Raw genomic sequence first — 13626 nt, forward strand, 5'->3', positions numbered from 1 at the left:
TGTGTGTTTTGTATGATTATGATGTTGGATCTAATCATGAATCACTAAAAACTGAGATATACTTTATATTAAATGATGCTAGTATAAAATATACTACTACATAGAAAGTATACCAAGAAAAATAGCTAAGTGGCTTAACAACACATACTTTGGGCTAAAAACTCATTTTTTAGACATAAAATGTCAAAAATACAAAGTTGAAGGGCCCAAAATGAAATATTTCGAAATCTGATGGGTGAGACGAGTCAAAACAGTTTCCATAATGTATTTTCTGAAAATATACTCTTTTGGAGGATTAAAAACATAAATTTCAAGCTTAATGGGCTAAAAATAACATTTTCGGCCCAATAGGGCCGAATATGCGAAATTTCCCAAACTTGAGGGGCTGAACCTTGTTTTTCTGTAAAACAGTGGGTTATTAGTGTTCTAAGTACTTTTCAAAGGTCAAAAATGCTTTCCATAGTTGAAAAAGGACCAAAGTTGCAAAAATTTTCCAATTTGGGCCAAAAGTGTAAAAATTGCGAAATAAAGGGCTACAACCGAGAAAATTGTATTTTCAGGGTCTAAAACTGTTTTCAACTAAAAAGGTGCTGAAAAATATCAATTTCATTAAGTTTTGATGTTAAAATGCCAAGAAAAATGGTTTAAGGACTAAACCGGAAATTAATTTACTTAAAGGGGTGAAAAAGTAAATTTACAAAATAAAGAGGGGTTGTAAACAGAAAATTTTCAATGATAATTCAATAAACTCGTTGTGAACAAAGACTGACACTACGACTCTCGATGAATTACAATACACAATATCACCAACAATCGTTATCAAACGAATTGATTCGGTCTCGAATCAATAACAAATCCGAAACCACTAACACTACGACGCTCAATACACACATGGAACTCTCGGAACTCTTTACTCTCGTGGAACTACTCAATACGTCGACTTACCTTCCTTAGGCCCAAAAGTTTCAAATCATGCTTGTTGGGCCTAGCTAGCCCGATGACGTGATCTTTAGGCCCAAAGGATACTTGCTTACATGTAGTTAGGTCTAATACGACTTAACCTCGTGTAAAAGGACTTTCAATGGCAAACGTGCTGCTGGTCCCCAAGGGTCCTTCGGTACTGCTATTAAAGTCGGGAACTCACGATTGCGAGTTGGGCTTCGGGCCGTTCGCATTCGCTATGGTCTTGAACGACGTAGGGAAATACTGAGGGTTTCGAACCTTCTCCTTTTTCCTTCGGTCGTGGGACTACACAAGTTCGGGAGGGTTGGGTTATGTGAATAAGTGCGAGCGACGCCTAAGGGATCGTTTGTACGGTTGTCTACTGGACGTTTTCATTAACGTACGTTACCACAATTCACAACCCACTGTATACCCAATGCCTCCAGAGCTCAACGAATACCTCTAACGTAACGAAACAACAACACATAAACTAATTAAAGCAAAGTGATAGGAAAACGTCGGGTTTTCCTTGGGTTTTCAACTAGTACACTTACGAACTACATGCCGAATTTTACAACTCGTACGCTTACATCTACAGAAAACAAACAAGCATACTCACGGATCTTCACATATTTTTTTTACGCTATATTATTTTCATAAAATATCGGATTATCTGGTGGTTTTCAAAACCCGAACCAGACGGCGGAAACGTCTGGGGGCTGTCGTGACTCAATTGAATACCATCACAATGAATATATATAAAACATAACATCAATCATTACCAAGCATTTGAACATTATAACTGATAGAATTAACATCCATTACATTGTTACCAAAAATATTACATGCCCAAAAATAAAATTGTTTGTGGTAAATTAAACATTCGCAAAACATCATAGAGTAAAATTCCTTCTTCACTTTACCTGGTACCTGAGAATACAAGTATTTTGGAAAAACGTCAACATATGAAATGTTGGTGAGTTCATAAGTAATGTTTAAAATCCAATGTTTGTATTGTTTTGAAAACCACCAGAAAATCCGATATTTTCTGAAAATAATATAGCGTAAAAAAAAATATGTGGAGATCCGTGAGTATGCTTGTTTGTTTTCTATAGATGTAAGCGTACGAGTTGTCAAATTCGGCATGTAGTTCGTAAGTGTACTAGTTGAAAACCCTAGGAAAACCCGACGTATTCCTATCACTTGGCTTTAATTAGTTTATGTGTTGTTGTTTCGTTACGTTAGAGGTATTCGTTGAACTCCGGAGGCATTGAGTATAGAGTGGGTTGTGAACTGTTGTAACGTACGTTAATGAAAACGTCCAGTAGACAACCGTACAAACGATTCCTTAGGCGTCGCTCGCACTTATTCACATAACCCAACCCTCCCGAACTTGTGTAGTCCCACGACCGAAGGAAAAAGGAGAAGGTGCGAAACCCTCAGTATTTCCCTACGTCGTTCAAGACCATAGCGAATGCGAAGGGCCCGAAGCCCAACTCGCAATCGTGCGTTCCCGACTTTACTAGCAGTACCGAAGGACCCTTGGGGACCAGCAGCACATTTGCCATTGAAAGTCCTTTTACACGAGGTTAACTCGTATTAGACCCAACTACATGTAAGCAAGTATCCTTTGGGCCTAAAGATCACGTCATCGGGCTAGCTAGGCCCAACAAGCATGATTTGAAACTTTTGGGCCTAAGGAAGGTACGTCGACGTATTGAGTAGTTCCGCGAGAGTATAGAGTTCTGAGAGTTCTATGTGTGTATTGAGCGTCGTAGTGTTAGTGGTTTCGGATTTGTTATTGATTCGAAACCGAATCAATTCGTTTGATAACGATTGTTGGTGATATTGTGTATTGTAATTCATCGAGAGTCGTAGTGTCAGTCTTTGTTCACAACGAGTTTATTGAATTATCATTGAAAATTTTCTGTTTACAACCCCTCTTTATTTTGTAAATTTACTTTTTCACCCCTTTAAGTAAATTAATTTCCGGTTTAGTCCTTAAACCATTTTTCTTGGCATTTTAACATCAAAACTTAATGAAATTGATATTTTTCAGCACCTTTTTAGTTGAAAACAGTTTTAGACCCTGAAAATATAATTTTCTCGGTTGTAGCCCTTTATTTCACAATTTTTACACTTTTGGCCCAAATTGGACAATTTTTGCAACTTTGGTCCTTTTTAACTATGGAAAGCATTTTTGACCTTTGAAAAGTACTTAGAACACTAATAACCCACTGTTTTACAGAAAAACAAGGTTCAGCCCCTCAAGTTTGGGAAATTTCGCATATTGGGCCCTATTGGGCCGAAAATGTTATTTTTAGCCCATTAAGCTTGAAATTTATGTTTTTAATCCTCCAAAAGAGTATATTTTCAGAAAATACATTATGGAAACTGTTTTGACTCGTCTCACCCATCAGATTTTGAAATATTTCAATTTGGGCCCTTCAACTTTGTATTTTTGACATTTTATGTCTAAAAAATGAGTTTTTAGCCCAAAGTATGTGTTGTTAAGCCACTTAGCTATTTTTCTTGGTATACTTTCTATGTTGTAGTATATTTTATACTAGCATCATTTAATATAAAGTATATCTCGGTTTTTAGTGATTCATGATTAGATCCAACATCATAATCATACAAAACACACATATAAGCATAGAAATCATACAAGGCATACACATAATGATAGATCTACACCTTTGCTTGTATTCTCCCCCACAAAAACTTTTAAAAACCGAAAATAAGGGGGTATGAAGCTCACCTTTGGATGTTGATTCGGTTTTTGAAGAAAGGATGGAAGAAAGCTTGGTGATTTTTGACCCTAGCACCCCTTGATGAAGTTTTCGAGTTTATGGAGTTTTCAAGGATGCAAGATCACGATTTTTGTATGGATTAGAAAGAGATTTTGATAAAAAAAAGAATCTAAGTCATAGATCCAAGCATAACCTTACCTTAGATGAAGAGTTTGTGGAAATATCCTCTTGAAAGCCTCCTAATTTTCGAGATTTTTGAGTGGAGAGGAAGGATGTGTTCTTGAGTATTCTAGAGAGAATTTGTGAGATATTTGTGTATGTGTGTGTGTTTCGGCCGAGAGTGAGTGAGAGGGAAAGAAGAAATGATCTTTGAAGTGATATGCTCCTAGAAGTATGAGAGGTGCATGGAAACATGTTGGATATAAGTGAGGTGGCATGCAAATAGTCAACACTTCTCCATTTCTTCTTGGACTTGGGGCTTGGGCTGAGAATGTGAAAGGAAAAAAAAAATTAGGCTTCAATGCCCTCAAGCCCATATAAAAGTTAAGTTAGACGAGTTTTAACCTAAAAAAATATAATATGATGTTCACATTTTGTTGGGCTAGTTTAGGTTATTCATGGATCAAAGCTTTTAATTCATTTCATTCTAGGCCTAATATGCCCCATAATGTTGAAATAAATTAATGTGGGTTCAATTACATCCCATTTAAGTATTCTAAGCCCATGATAGTCAAATTGGAAGCTTATTGGTCCATTTGGGTCCAATAAGGAAGTCCTAGTCCAAAATGGACTTAAACGAGGACTTCTAGGATTTCCAATTTCTTGATGACCATTTGTAGTACTTGTATGATGTATTTGATTGATGTTTTTGATGTCATAATAATAGGTATCACAGATGCTCTTAAGTTTTTGATTCAACCTTTACTTGAATGTAGTGATTATAAGACACAAAATTTCTAGTTGTGACATCATCCCCCCGTTAGAGGGAATTTGGTCCCGAAATTCTGTTTGAAAGCTAGATTTGAGAATGCTAGAATAGGTGAGGGTACTTTTGTTTCATTTGGTCTTCGCGTTCCCACGTGAATTCTGGCCCACGCTTTGCGTTCCACCGTACTTTCACGATCGGGATGCGACTTTGCTTAGTACGCTTCACCTCCCTGTCCATGATTTCAATTAGCTCTTCAACGAACAGGAGGTTCTCGTTGATTTCGATCTCGTCAAGGGGAATGGCGAGTGTTTCATCTGATAGGCACTTCTTTAGATTAGAGACATGAAACACGGGCTGTATACTGTTTAGCTCTGCAGTTAGTTGCAGTCTGTATGCTACCGGACCTATTCGGGCGACGATTTCGAAAGGTCCAATGTATCGTGGGTTCAGTTTTCCCCGCTTCCCAAAACGAATAACTCCTTTCCAAGGCGAGACTTTTAACAATACTCGATCCCCGACCTGAAATTCTAAGGGCTTTCGTCGTTTATCAGCGTAGCTCTTTTGTCGGTCACGCGATGCTTGAAATCGAGCTTTGATTTGAATGATCTTTTCCGTGGTTTCACGAATGATCTCCGGTCCCGTTAGTGCTTTGTTCGACATATGTGTTTTTTTGCTAGCTGGGTGTCACCTACCTCAGCCCAACATAACGGTGATCTACACTTACGCCCGTACAGTGCTTCGAAAGGAGCCACATTGATGCTCGAATGATAACTATTGTTATATGAGAACTCGACTAAAGGTAGGTGGGTTTCCCAAGACTTCCCAAAGTCTATTACGCATGCATAGAGCATGTCTTCGAGCGTCTGGATGGTTCGCTCACTTTGACCATCCGTTTGTGGATGATAAGCGGTGCTCATGTCGAGGTGAGTTCCTAGTGCCTTATGGAGTGATTGCCAAAATCGTGAAATGAACCTACTGTCCCTATCCGAGATGATAGATACTGGCACTCCGTGGAGTCTCACGATTTCTCGAATGTATAAACGCATCAATCTCTCCATCTTGTAAGATTCTTTAATTGGCAAGAAATAGGCAGATTTTGTCATTCGGTCGATTATTACCCATATGGTGTCTAATCCATCCGACGTTTTGGGTAGCTTGGTCACGAAATCCATAGAAATCCCCTCCTATTTCCACTCCGGGATTTCCGGTTGCTGTAACAATCCTGAGGGTTTCTGGTACTCCACCTTTACCTTGGCGCACGTAAGGCACTTACTAATGTAGGTCACAATTTCCACCTTCATGTTAGGCCACCAATAGTGTTGTTTAATATCCAAGTACATCTTGTCTGAACCGGGATGAATGGAGTATCGCGTCTTGTGGGCTTCCTTCATAACAACATCTCTAAACCCTCCAAGTTTAGGGACCCAAATACGGTTCATGAAATGGTATACTCCATTCTCCTTTGCCTCCAGGTTATTTTCCATTCCGCGCAGTGCTTTGATTGCTTTATTTTTCGTCTTCAGGGCCTCCGACTGGACTACTGCAATTTGAGTGGCCAGATGAGATTGAATGGTTATCGAGAGAGCTTTCGCGTGGCGATTAGATTACTCCTTCCGACTCAATGCGTCAGCTACCACGTTGGCCTTGCCTGGGTGGTACTTGATCTCACACTCGTAGTCGTTTAGCAGTTCAACCCATCTCCGTTGTCTCATGTTCAACTCCTTCTAGTTCAAGATGTGCTGGACACTTTTGTGGTCCGTGAAGATGGTGCACTTTGTACCATACAGGTAGTGCCTCCAAATTTTCAAGGCAAACACCACGGCTCCAAATTCTAGGTCATGGGTCGTATAATTTACTTCGTGTGTCTTTAGTTGGCGAGATGCGTAAGCTATCACCCTTCCACGCTGCATGAGAACACAACCTAAGCCTTGATTTGACGCATTGCAGTAGACTACAAAATCTTCCGTTCCTTCCGGTAGAGATAGTACAGGGGTGCTACAGAGAGCTTGCTTTAATGACCGAAATGCAATCTCTTGTTTGTCTGTCCATTTGAATGGTACGCCCTTTTGAGTAAGGGAAGTAAGTGGCTTGGCGATCTTAGAAAAGTTTTGAATGAATCTCCTATAGTAGCCTGCTAGACCCAAGAACTGACGGATTTCCGTAGGTGTTGTCGGGATTGCCCATCCTTCAACAGCCTTGACTTTAGAGGGATCCACATGGATTCCATCTTGGCTGACTACATGACCTAGGAAGTTCACACTCCGGAGCCAGAACTCACACTTGGAGAGTTTGGCGTAAAGCTTTTCTGATCGCAGAGTTTCTAGGACTTGTCGAAGACGTTGGCCATGCTCTTCCTTGCTTCGAGAATAGACGAGGATGTCATCGATAAAAACAATGACAAAGTTGTCAAGGAACGGTCGACAGATTCGATTCATTAGGTCCATAATGCGGCAGGGGCATTCGTTAGACCGAAGGGCATTACACAAATTCATAATGTCCGTAGCGAGTTCGGAAAGCGGTTTTTGGAATATCCTCTTCCCGGACTTTGAGTTGGTGGTATCCGGACCGTAGATCTATTTTAGAAAAATAACTAGCTCCTTGGAGCTAGTCGAATAGGTCATCGATTCGTGGGAGTGGGTAGCGGTTCTTGATTGTGAGTTTATTTAACTCTCTGTAATCGATGCACATTCTAAAAGATCCGTCCTTCTTTTTGACAAAGAGCACCGGAGCTCCCCATGGCGAGTAACTAGGTCGGATAAATCCCTTGTCCAAAAGTTTGCTGAGTTGGCTGGACAATTACTGCATCTCGGAAGGAGCTAGCCGGTAGGGTGGTTTAGCGAGAGGAGTTGCTCCTGGAATGAGGTCGATACGAAACTCAACCTGTCTCTCTGGGGGTACTCCGGGAAGATCCTCAGGAAATATGTCTGGAAATTCACATGCTGTGGGAATGTCTCGAACGTTAATCTCCTCCTTGGTTTTATCCACTACGTGAGCCAGGAACGCCAGATTGTCCTTTCGTAGATATTTTTGTGCCTTGATGCACGAGACGAGGCAAAGGTTCATGTTATATTTGTCTCCGTAAACTACTAGGGTTTCGTGATTTGGGAGACGAAGACGAACGGCCTTCTCGTGGCACATAATTTCAGCATGGTGGGGGCTCAACCAGTCCATGCCGATGATCACATCGAAACTCCTAATTGATACTGGCATTAGATCTATTCGAAAGACGTGTTGATTAAGGGTTAGGGTACATCCGGTGTAGATTTCCCCAGTGGATTCGGTTTTCCCATTGGCCATTTCCACCGTATAGGTTTCATTTAGCTTTTGGGGCAACTGTTTTAATAAATGCTTAAACTTATTGCTTACGAAACTTCGCTCCGCTCTGGTGTCAAATAAGATGCATGCATAAGTGTGGTTTAAGGGAAACGTACCGGTAACAATAGAGGGGTCCTGAATAGCCTCACCCTGACCCATGGTCAACATCCTTCCCGTTCCTTCGTTTCTTAAATTGTTGTTGTTAGGGTAGTCTCGGCGGATGTGTCCAGTCCTCCCACACCCGAAGCAGGTGTGGCTAGGCCCTGCATTATTGCCACCGGCATTGATGTTGTTGTTGCTGCGATGGTTGTTGTTGTTGGTTCCCTGATTTTGGTTCTGGGGAGGGTAAGTCCTGCAGTACCTTGCAATGTGTCCCTTTCGGTTGCAACTGGTGCACTGAAAATCATTGCATTCTCCATTGTGATGGAAACCGCACTTGTTGCATTTGGGAAGATTATCTGAATAGGGTATGGAAGCATTTGAAGTGGCTGAGGTTGGAGCATGTGGTGTTGCTGGAATCGGTGCAGTGGCAGCATTAACCACCACTGTCCGCTGCTTTTTAGAGGTTTCGGGGCCCTGACGTCCCTTCCTCTTGTTGTTCTTCCCTTTCTTGCCATCACCTTCCTTCTTCTTCTCAGTATCCACTGGCTTCTCTCCCTTCTTGTTGTTATGGTCATACAGCTTCTTTGCCAATCTTTTCGCACTGTCAAATGTTTCGGGGTTTGCAGCTATCACATTCCCTTGAATTGGTGATATTAGTCCCCAGATGAATCGCTCAATCTTCTTTCCTTCCGAGGTGATCATACCCGGGCACAGCAGAGATAGTTCGCTAAATCTCGATATGTAGGCATCGATATTCGCATTCTGCACAGTGAGGTTCCATAGCTCTTGCTCCATCTTCTGTATTTCGCCTCGTGGGCAGTACTCAGCCATTAACATTTCTTTCATCTCTGCCCACGGCAGAGAGTTGGCTACAGGAGTGTCATGGATTCTACATGTCCGTTCCACCAGGTGAGCGCTTGATCCACAAAAGTGCAGGCCGCGAACTTCACTTTCATCTGCTCAGGGCAATCGCATATCTCGAATACCGATTCTACCTTCTCGATCCATCGCTTCAGAGTGATCACCCTTCCAGCGCCGTTAAAAGTTCGTGGTTTGGCGTTTGTGAAGTCCTTGTAGGTACATGTCTTGGTGGGTCCTTGATTCATTCCGTTGGTCGAACTTCTGGCTCCTCGCCCATTGACTCCTCCATTGTTCCCTTGATGAATTTGCGCAATCGCTGCAGTGACGGTTGCAGATACAGCTACCTGGAACGCGGCTGAGTCAACTTCAGGTGGGGTTGGTCCTGGGTTTCCGCGAGTAGGTCGGAGAGGCATCTTTCTGTCACAAAACGGAAAGATGTTGAGGGTATGTGGTTTCTGTGAGGTCGTGATCCTACTGACTAGGTGCATGGTACGAACTTAAACACTACTACCATTGACGATTCAATCATAATTTCTCAACACATAGCAATTTGTAATATCGTAACAAAACACGTAAAAATTTATTAATATTATCCGCATTTGATACATGAAAATTTTGCTCGTAAGAGCATACATGAGTGATACTAGTTCGTCATCATAACGGCTCTATGAGTAGTGTAGTCACTTAAACATAGAGTCGGGGTACATAACATAGTTCCTAACGACCTACTAAGATAAGTCTATCCCTAACCGCGATGAGCTGCGTCCGGAGGTGGTGCCGAGGATGTGGATGCTCCCTGAAGGCGAGCCACCAAGAATTCTGCGTCCTGAAGTCGAGACTCCCACCAAACCTGCCTCATGTGAAACTCTCAAAGGACGTCACACGTCTCCTGCTCCGCACGCTCGACCCTAGTCCTCAACTGGCGCACCTGATCAGCAGTGTCCTGGGCAAGGTCGCCCGTGTTCCGTAACCGTTTCACCATGACTGGAAGGGCTCGATCAGCCAGTCCTCCATCACTCAAGTCAAAGAACTCGCGTGACATGCCGTACGGGGGTTGCTGTCCCTGCTGTCTACTCCATCTCCAAAGATCAATACCCAGGGAGGTGTAGGACCAGTGGGGCCTACACGATAGGCAGGCACCCTGATCGGGTAAGGGGGGTTGATGACTTCGGACTCCGCGTCCGAATCACTCCCTTCACTATCATCAGTATCCTCCTCGAGGCTTCCTTCATCTTCCTCTGATTCGGCAGGCTCGCCCTCGACTTCAGCCTCCGGTTCCCCGTCAGATTCCTCTTCGGGGTCTTCCTCAGGCTCCTCCTCAGGCTCTTCCTCGGGCTCCTCCTCTAGCCATCTGTTGTTCCCCTGGTTAGGGAAGTAAGGATCTCCAGGGTGATGAAAACCAGCCATGCGGTCTGCGAGAGTGTGTAATTATGCTAACGTTATTCCTAGGATGCTACAATTATCTCATAGACCAAATAGGCGTTCTCTTTTTGGTGGTAGAAGGGTATAGTTTTAGGTTCCCTAGCTATCCCGATCTCATCAGGACGTGTGTTAGTTATACTTTGGAGAGAGTGTAGTTGATCAGGCTACATCCACTCCTTGGTACCACTAAGAACAGTCCTGAATTTAACCGAGATACTAGTATTATTTTTGTTTGGTTCGACGTTACGTTCCTACTCCTAATGCAAGCAAGGGTGTTTTATTTACTTGTTTTGTTCAGAGTTATGTTAGTCCCTCTTTTTGGTTTATAGTTGCATGTCAATGTGTGGCTAGACATGCTAGTTCACTATAAACAAAGCTCTGATACCAACCTGTCACACCCCCGAACCAGACGGCGAAAACGTCTGGGGGCTGTCGTGACTCAAGTGAATACCATCACAATGAATATATATGAAACATAACATCAATCATTAACAAGCATTTGAACATTACAACCGATAGAATTAACATCCATTACATTGTTACCAAAAATATTACATGCCCAAAAATAAAATTGTTTGTGGTAAATTAAACATTCGCAAAACATCATAGAGTAAAATTCCTTCTTCACTTTACCTGGTACCTGAGAATACAAGTATTTTGGAAAAACGTCAACATATGAAATGTTGGTGAGTTCATAAGTAATGTTTAAAATCCAATGTTTGTATTGTTTTGAAAACCACCAGAAAATCCGATATTTTCTGAAAATAATATAGCGTAAAAAAAAATATGTGGAGATCCGTGAGTATGCTTGTTTGTTTTCTATAGATGTAAGCGTACGAGTTGTCAAATTCGGCATGTAGTTCGTAAGTGTACTAGTTGAAAACCCTAGGAAAACCCGACGTATTCCTATCACTTGGCTTTAATTAGTTTATGTGTTGTTGTTTCGTTACGTTAGAGGTATTCGTTGAACTCCGGAGGCATTGAGTATAGAGTGGGTTGTGAACTGTTGTAACGTACGTTAATGAAAACGTCCAGTAGACAACCGTACAAACGATCCCATAGGCTTCGCTCGCACTTATTCACATAACCCAACCCTCCCGGACTTGTGTAGTCCCACGACCGAAGGAAAAAGGAGAAGGTGCGAAACCCTCAGTATTTCCCTACGTCGTTCAAGACCATAGCGAATGCGAAGGGCCCGAAGCCCAACTCGCAATCGTGAGTTCCCGAATTTACTATCAGTACCGAAGGACCCTTGGGGAACAGCAGCACATTTGCCATTGAAAGTCCTTTTACACGAGGTTAACTCGTATTAGACCCAACTACATGTAAGCAAGTATCCTTTGGGCCTAAAGATCACGTCATCGGGCTAGCTAGGCCCAACAAGCATGATTTGAAACTTTTAGGCCTAAGGAAGGTACGTCGACGTATTGAGTAGTTCCATGAGAGTATAGAGTTCTGAGAGTTCCATGTGTGTATTGAGCGTCGTAGTGTTAGTGGTTTCGGATTTGTTATTGATTCGAGACTGAATCAATTCGTTTGATAACGATTGTTGGTGATATTTTGTATTGTAATTCATCGAGAGTTGTAGTGTCAGTCTTTGTTCACAACAAGTGTATTGAATTATCATTGAAAATTTTCTGTTTACAACCCCTCTTTATTTTGTAAATTTACTTTTTCACCCCTTTAAGTAAATTAATTTCCGGTTTAGTCCTTAAACCATTTTTCTTGGCATTTTAACATCAAAACTTAATGAAATTGATATTTTTCAGCACCTTTTTAGTTGAAAACAGTTTTAGACCCTGAAAATACAATTTTCTCGGTTGTAGCCCTTTATTTCGCAATTTTTACACTTTTGGCCCAAATTGGAAAATTTTTGCAACTTTGGTCCTTTTTAACTATGGAAAGCATTTTTGACCTTTGAAAAGTACTTAGAACACTAATAACCCACTGTTTTACAGAAAAACAAGGTTCAGCCCCTCAAGTTTGGTAAATTTCGCATATTGGGCCCTATTGGGCCGAAAATGTTATTTTTAGCCCATTAAGCTTGAAATTTATTTTTTAATCCTCCAAAAGAGTATATTTTCAGAAAATACATTATGGAAACTATTTTGACTCATCTCACCCATCAGATTTCAAAATATTTCATTTTGGGCCCTTCAACTTTCTATTTTTGATATTTTATGTCTAAAAAAAATGAGTTTTTAGCCCAAAGTATGTGTTGTTAAGCCACTTAGCTATTTTTCTTGGTATACTTTGTATGTAGTAGTATATTTTATACTAGCAACAATTAATATAAAGTACATCTCGGTTTTTAGTGATTCATGATTAGATCCAACATCATAATCATACAACACACATATAAGCATAGAAATCATACAAGGCATACACATAATGATAGATCTACACCTTTTCTTGTATTCTCCCCCACAAAAACTTATAAAAAACGAAAATAAGGGGGTATGAAGCTCACCTTTGGATGTTGATTCGGTTTTTTTGAAGAATGGATGGAAGAAAGCTTGGTGATTTTTTACCCTAACACCCCTTGATGAAGTTTTCGAGTTTATGGAGTTTTCTAGGATGCAAGATCACGATTTTTGCATGGATTAGGAAGAGATTTTGATAAAACAAAGAATCTAAGTCATAGATCCAAGCAGAACCTTACCTTAGATGAAGAGTTTGTGGAAATATCCTCTTGAAAGCCTCCTAATTTTCGATATTTTTGAGTGGAGAGGAAGGATGTGTTCTTGAGTATTCTAGAGAGAATTTGTGAGATATTTGTGTATGTGTGTGTGTGTTTCGGCCGAGAGTGAGTGAGAGGGAAAGAAGAAGTGATCTTTGAAGTGATATGCTCCTAGAAGTATGAGAGGTGCATGGAAACATGTTGGATATAAGTGAGGTGGCATGCAAATAGTCAACACTTCTCCATTTCTTCTTGGACTTGGGCCTTGGGCCGAGAATATGAAAGGAAAAAAGAAAATTTGGGCTTCAATGCCCTCAAGCCCATATAAAAGTTAAGTTAGATGAGTTTTAACCTAAAAAAATATAATATGATTTTCACATTTTATTGGGCTAGTTTCGGTTATTCATGGATCAAAGCTTTTAATTCATTTCATTCTAGGCCTAATATGGCCCATAATGTTGAAATAAATTAATGTGGGTTCAATTTGAGCCCATTTAAGGGTTCTAAGCCCATGATAGTCAAATTGGAAGCTTATTGGTCCATTTGGGTCCAATAAGGAAGTCCTAGACCAAAATGGACTTAAACGAGGACTTCTAGGGTTTCCAATTTCTTGATGACCATTT

The sequence above is a fragment of the Lactuca saligna genome, chromosome 8 (genome assembly GCF_052625555.1).
Source record: "Lactuca saligna cultivar CGN05327 chromosome 8, ASM5262555v1, whole genome shotgun sequence".
NCBI lineage: Eukaryota > Viridiplantae > Streptophyta > Magnoliopsida > Asterales > Asteraceae > Lactuca > Lactuca saligna.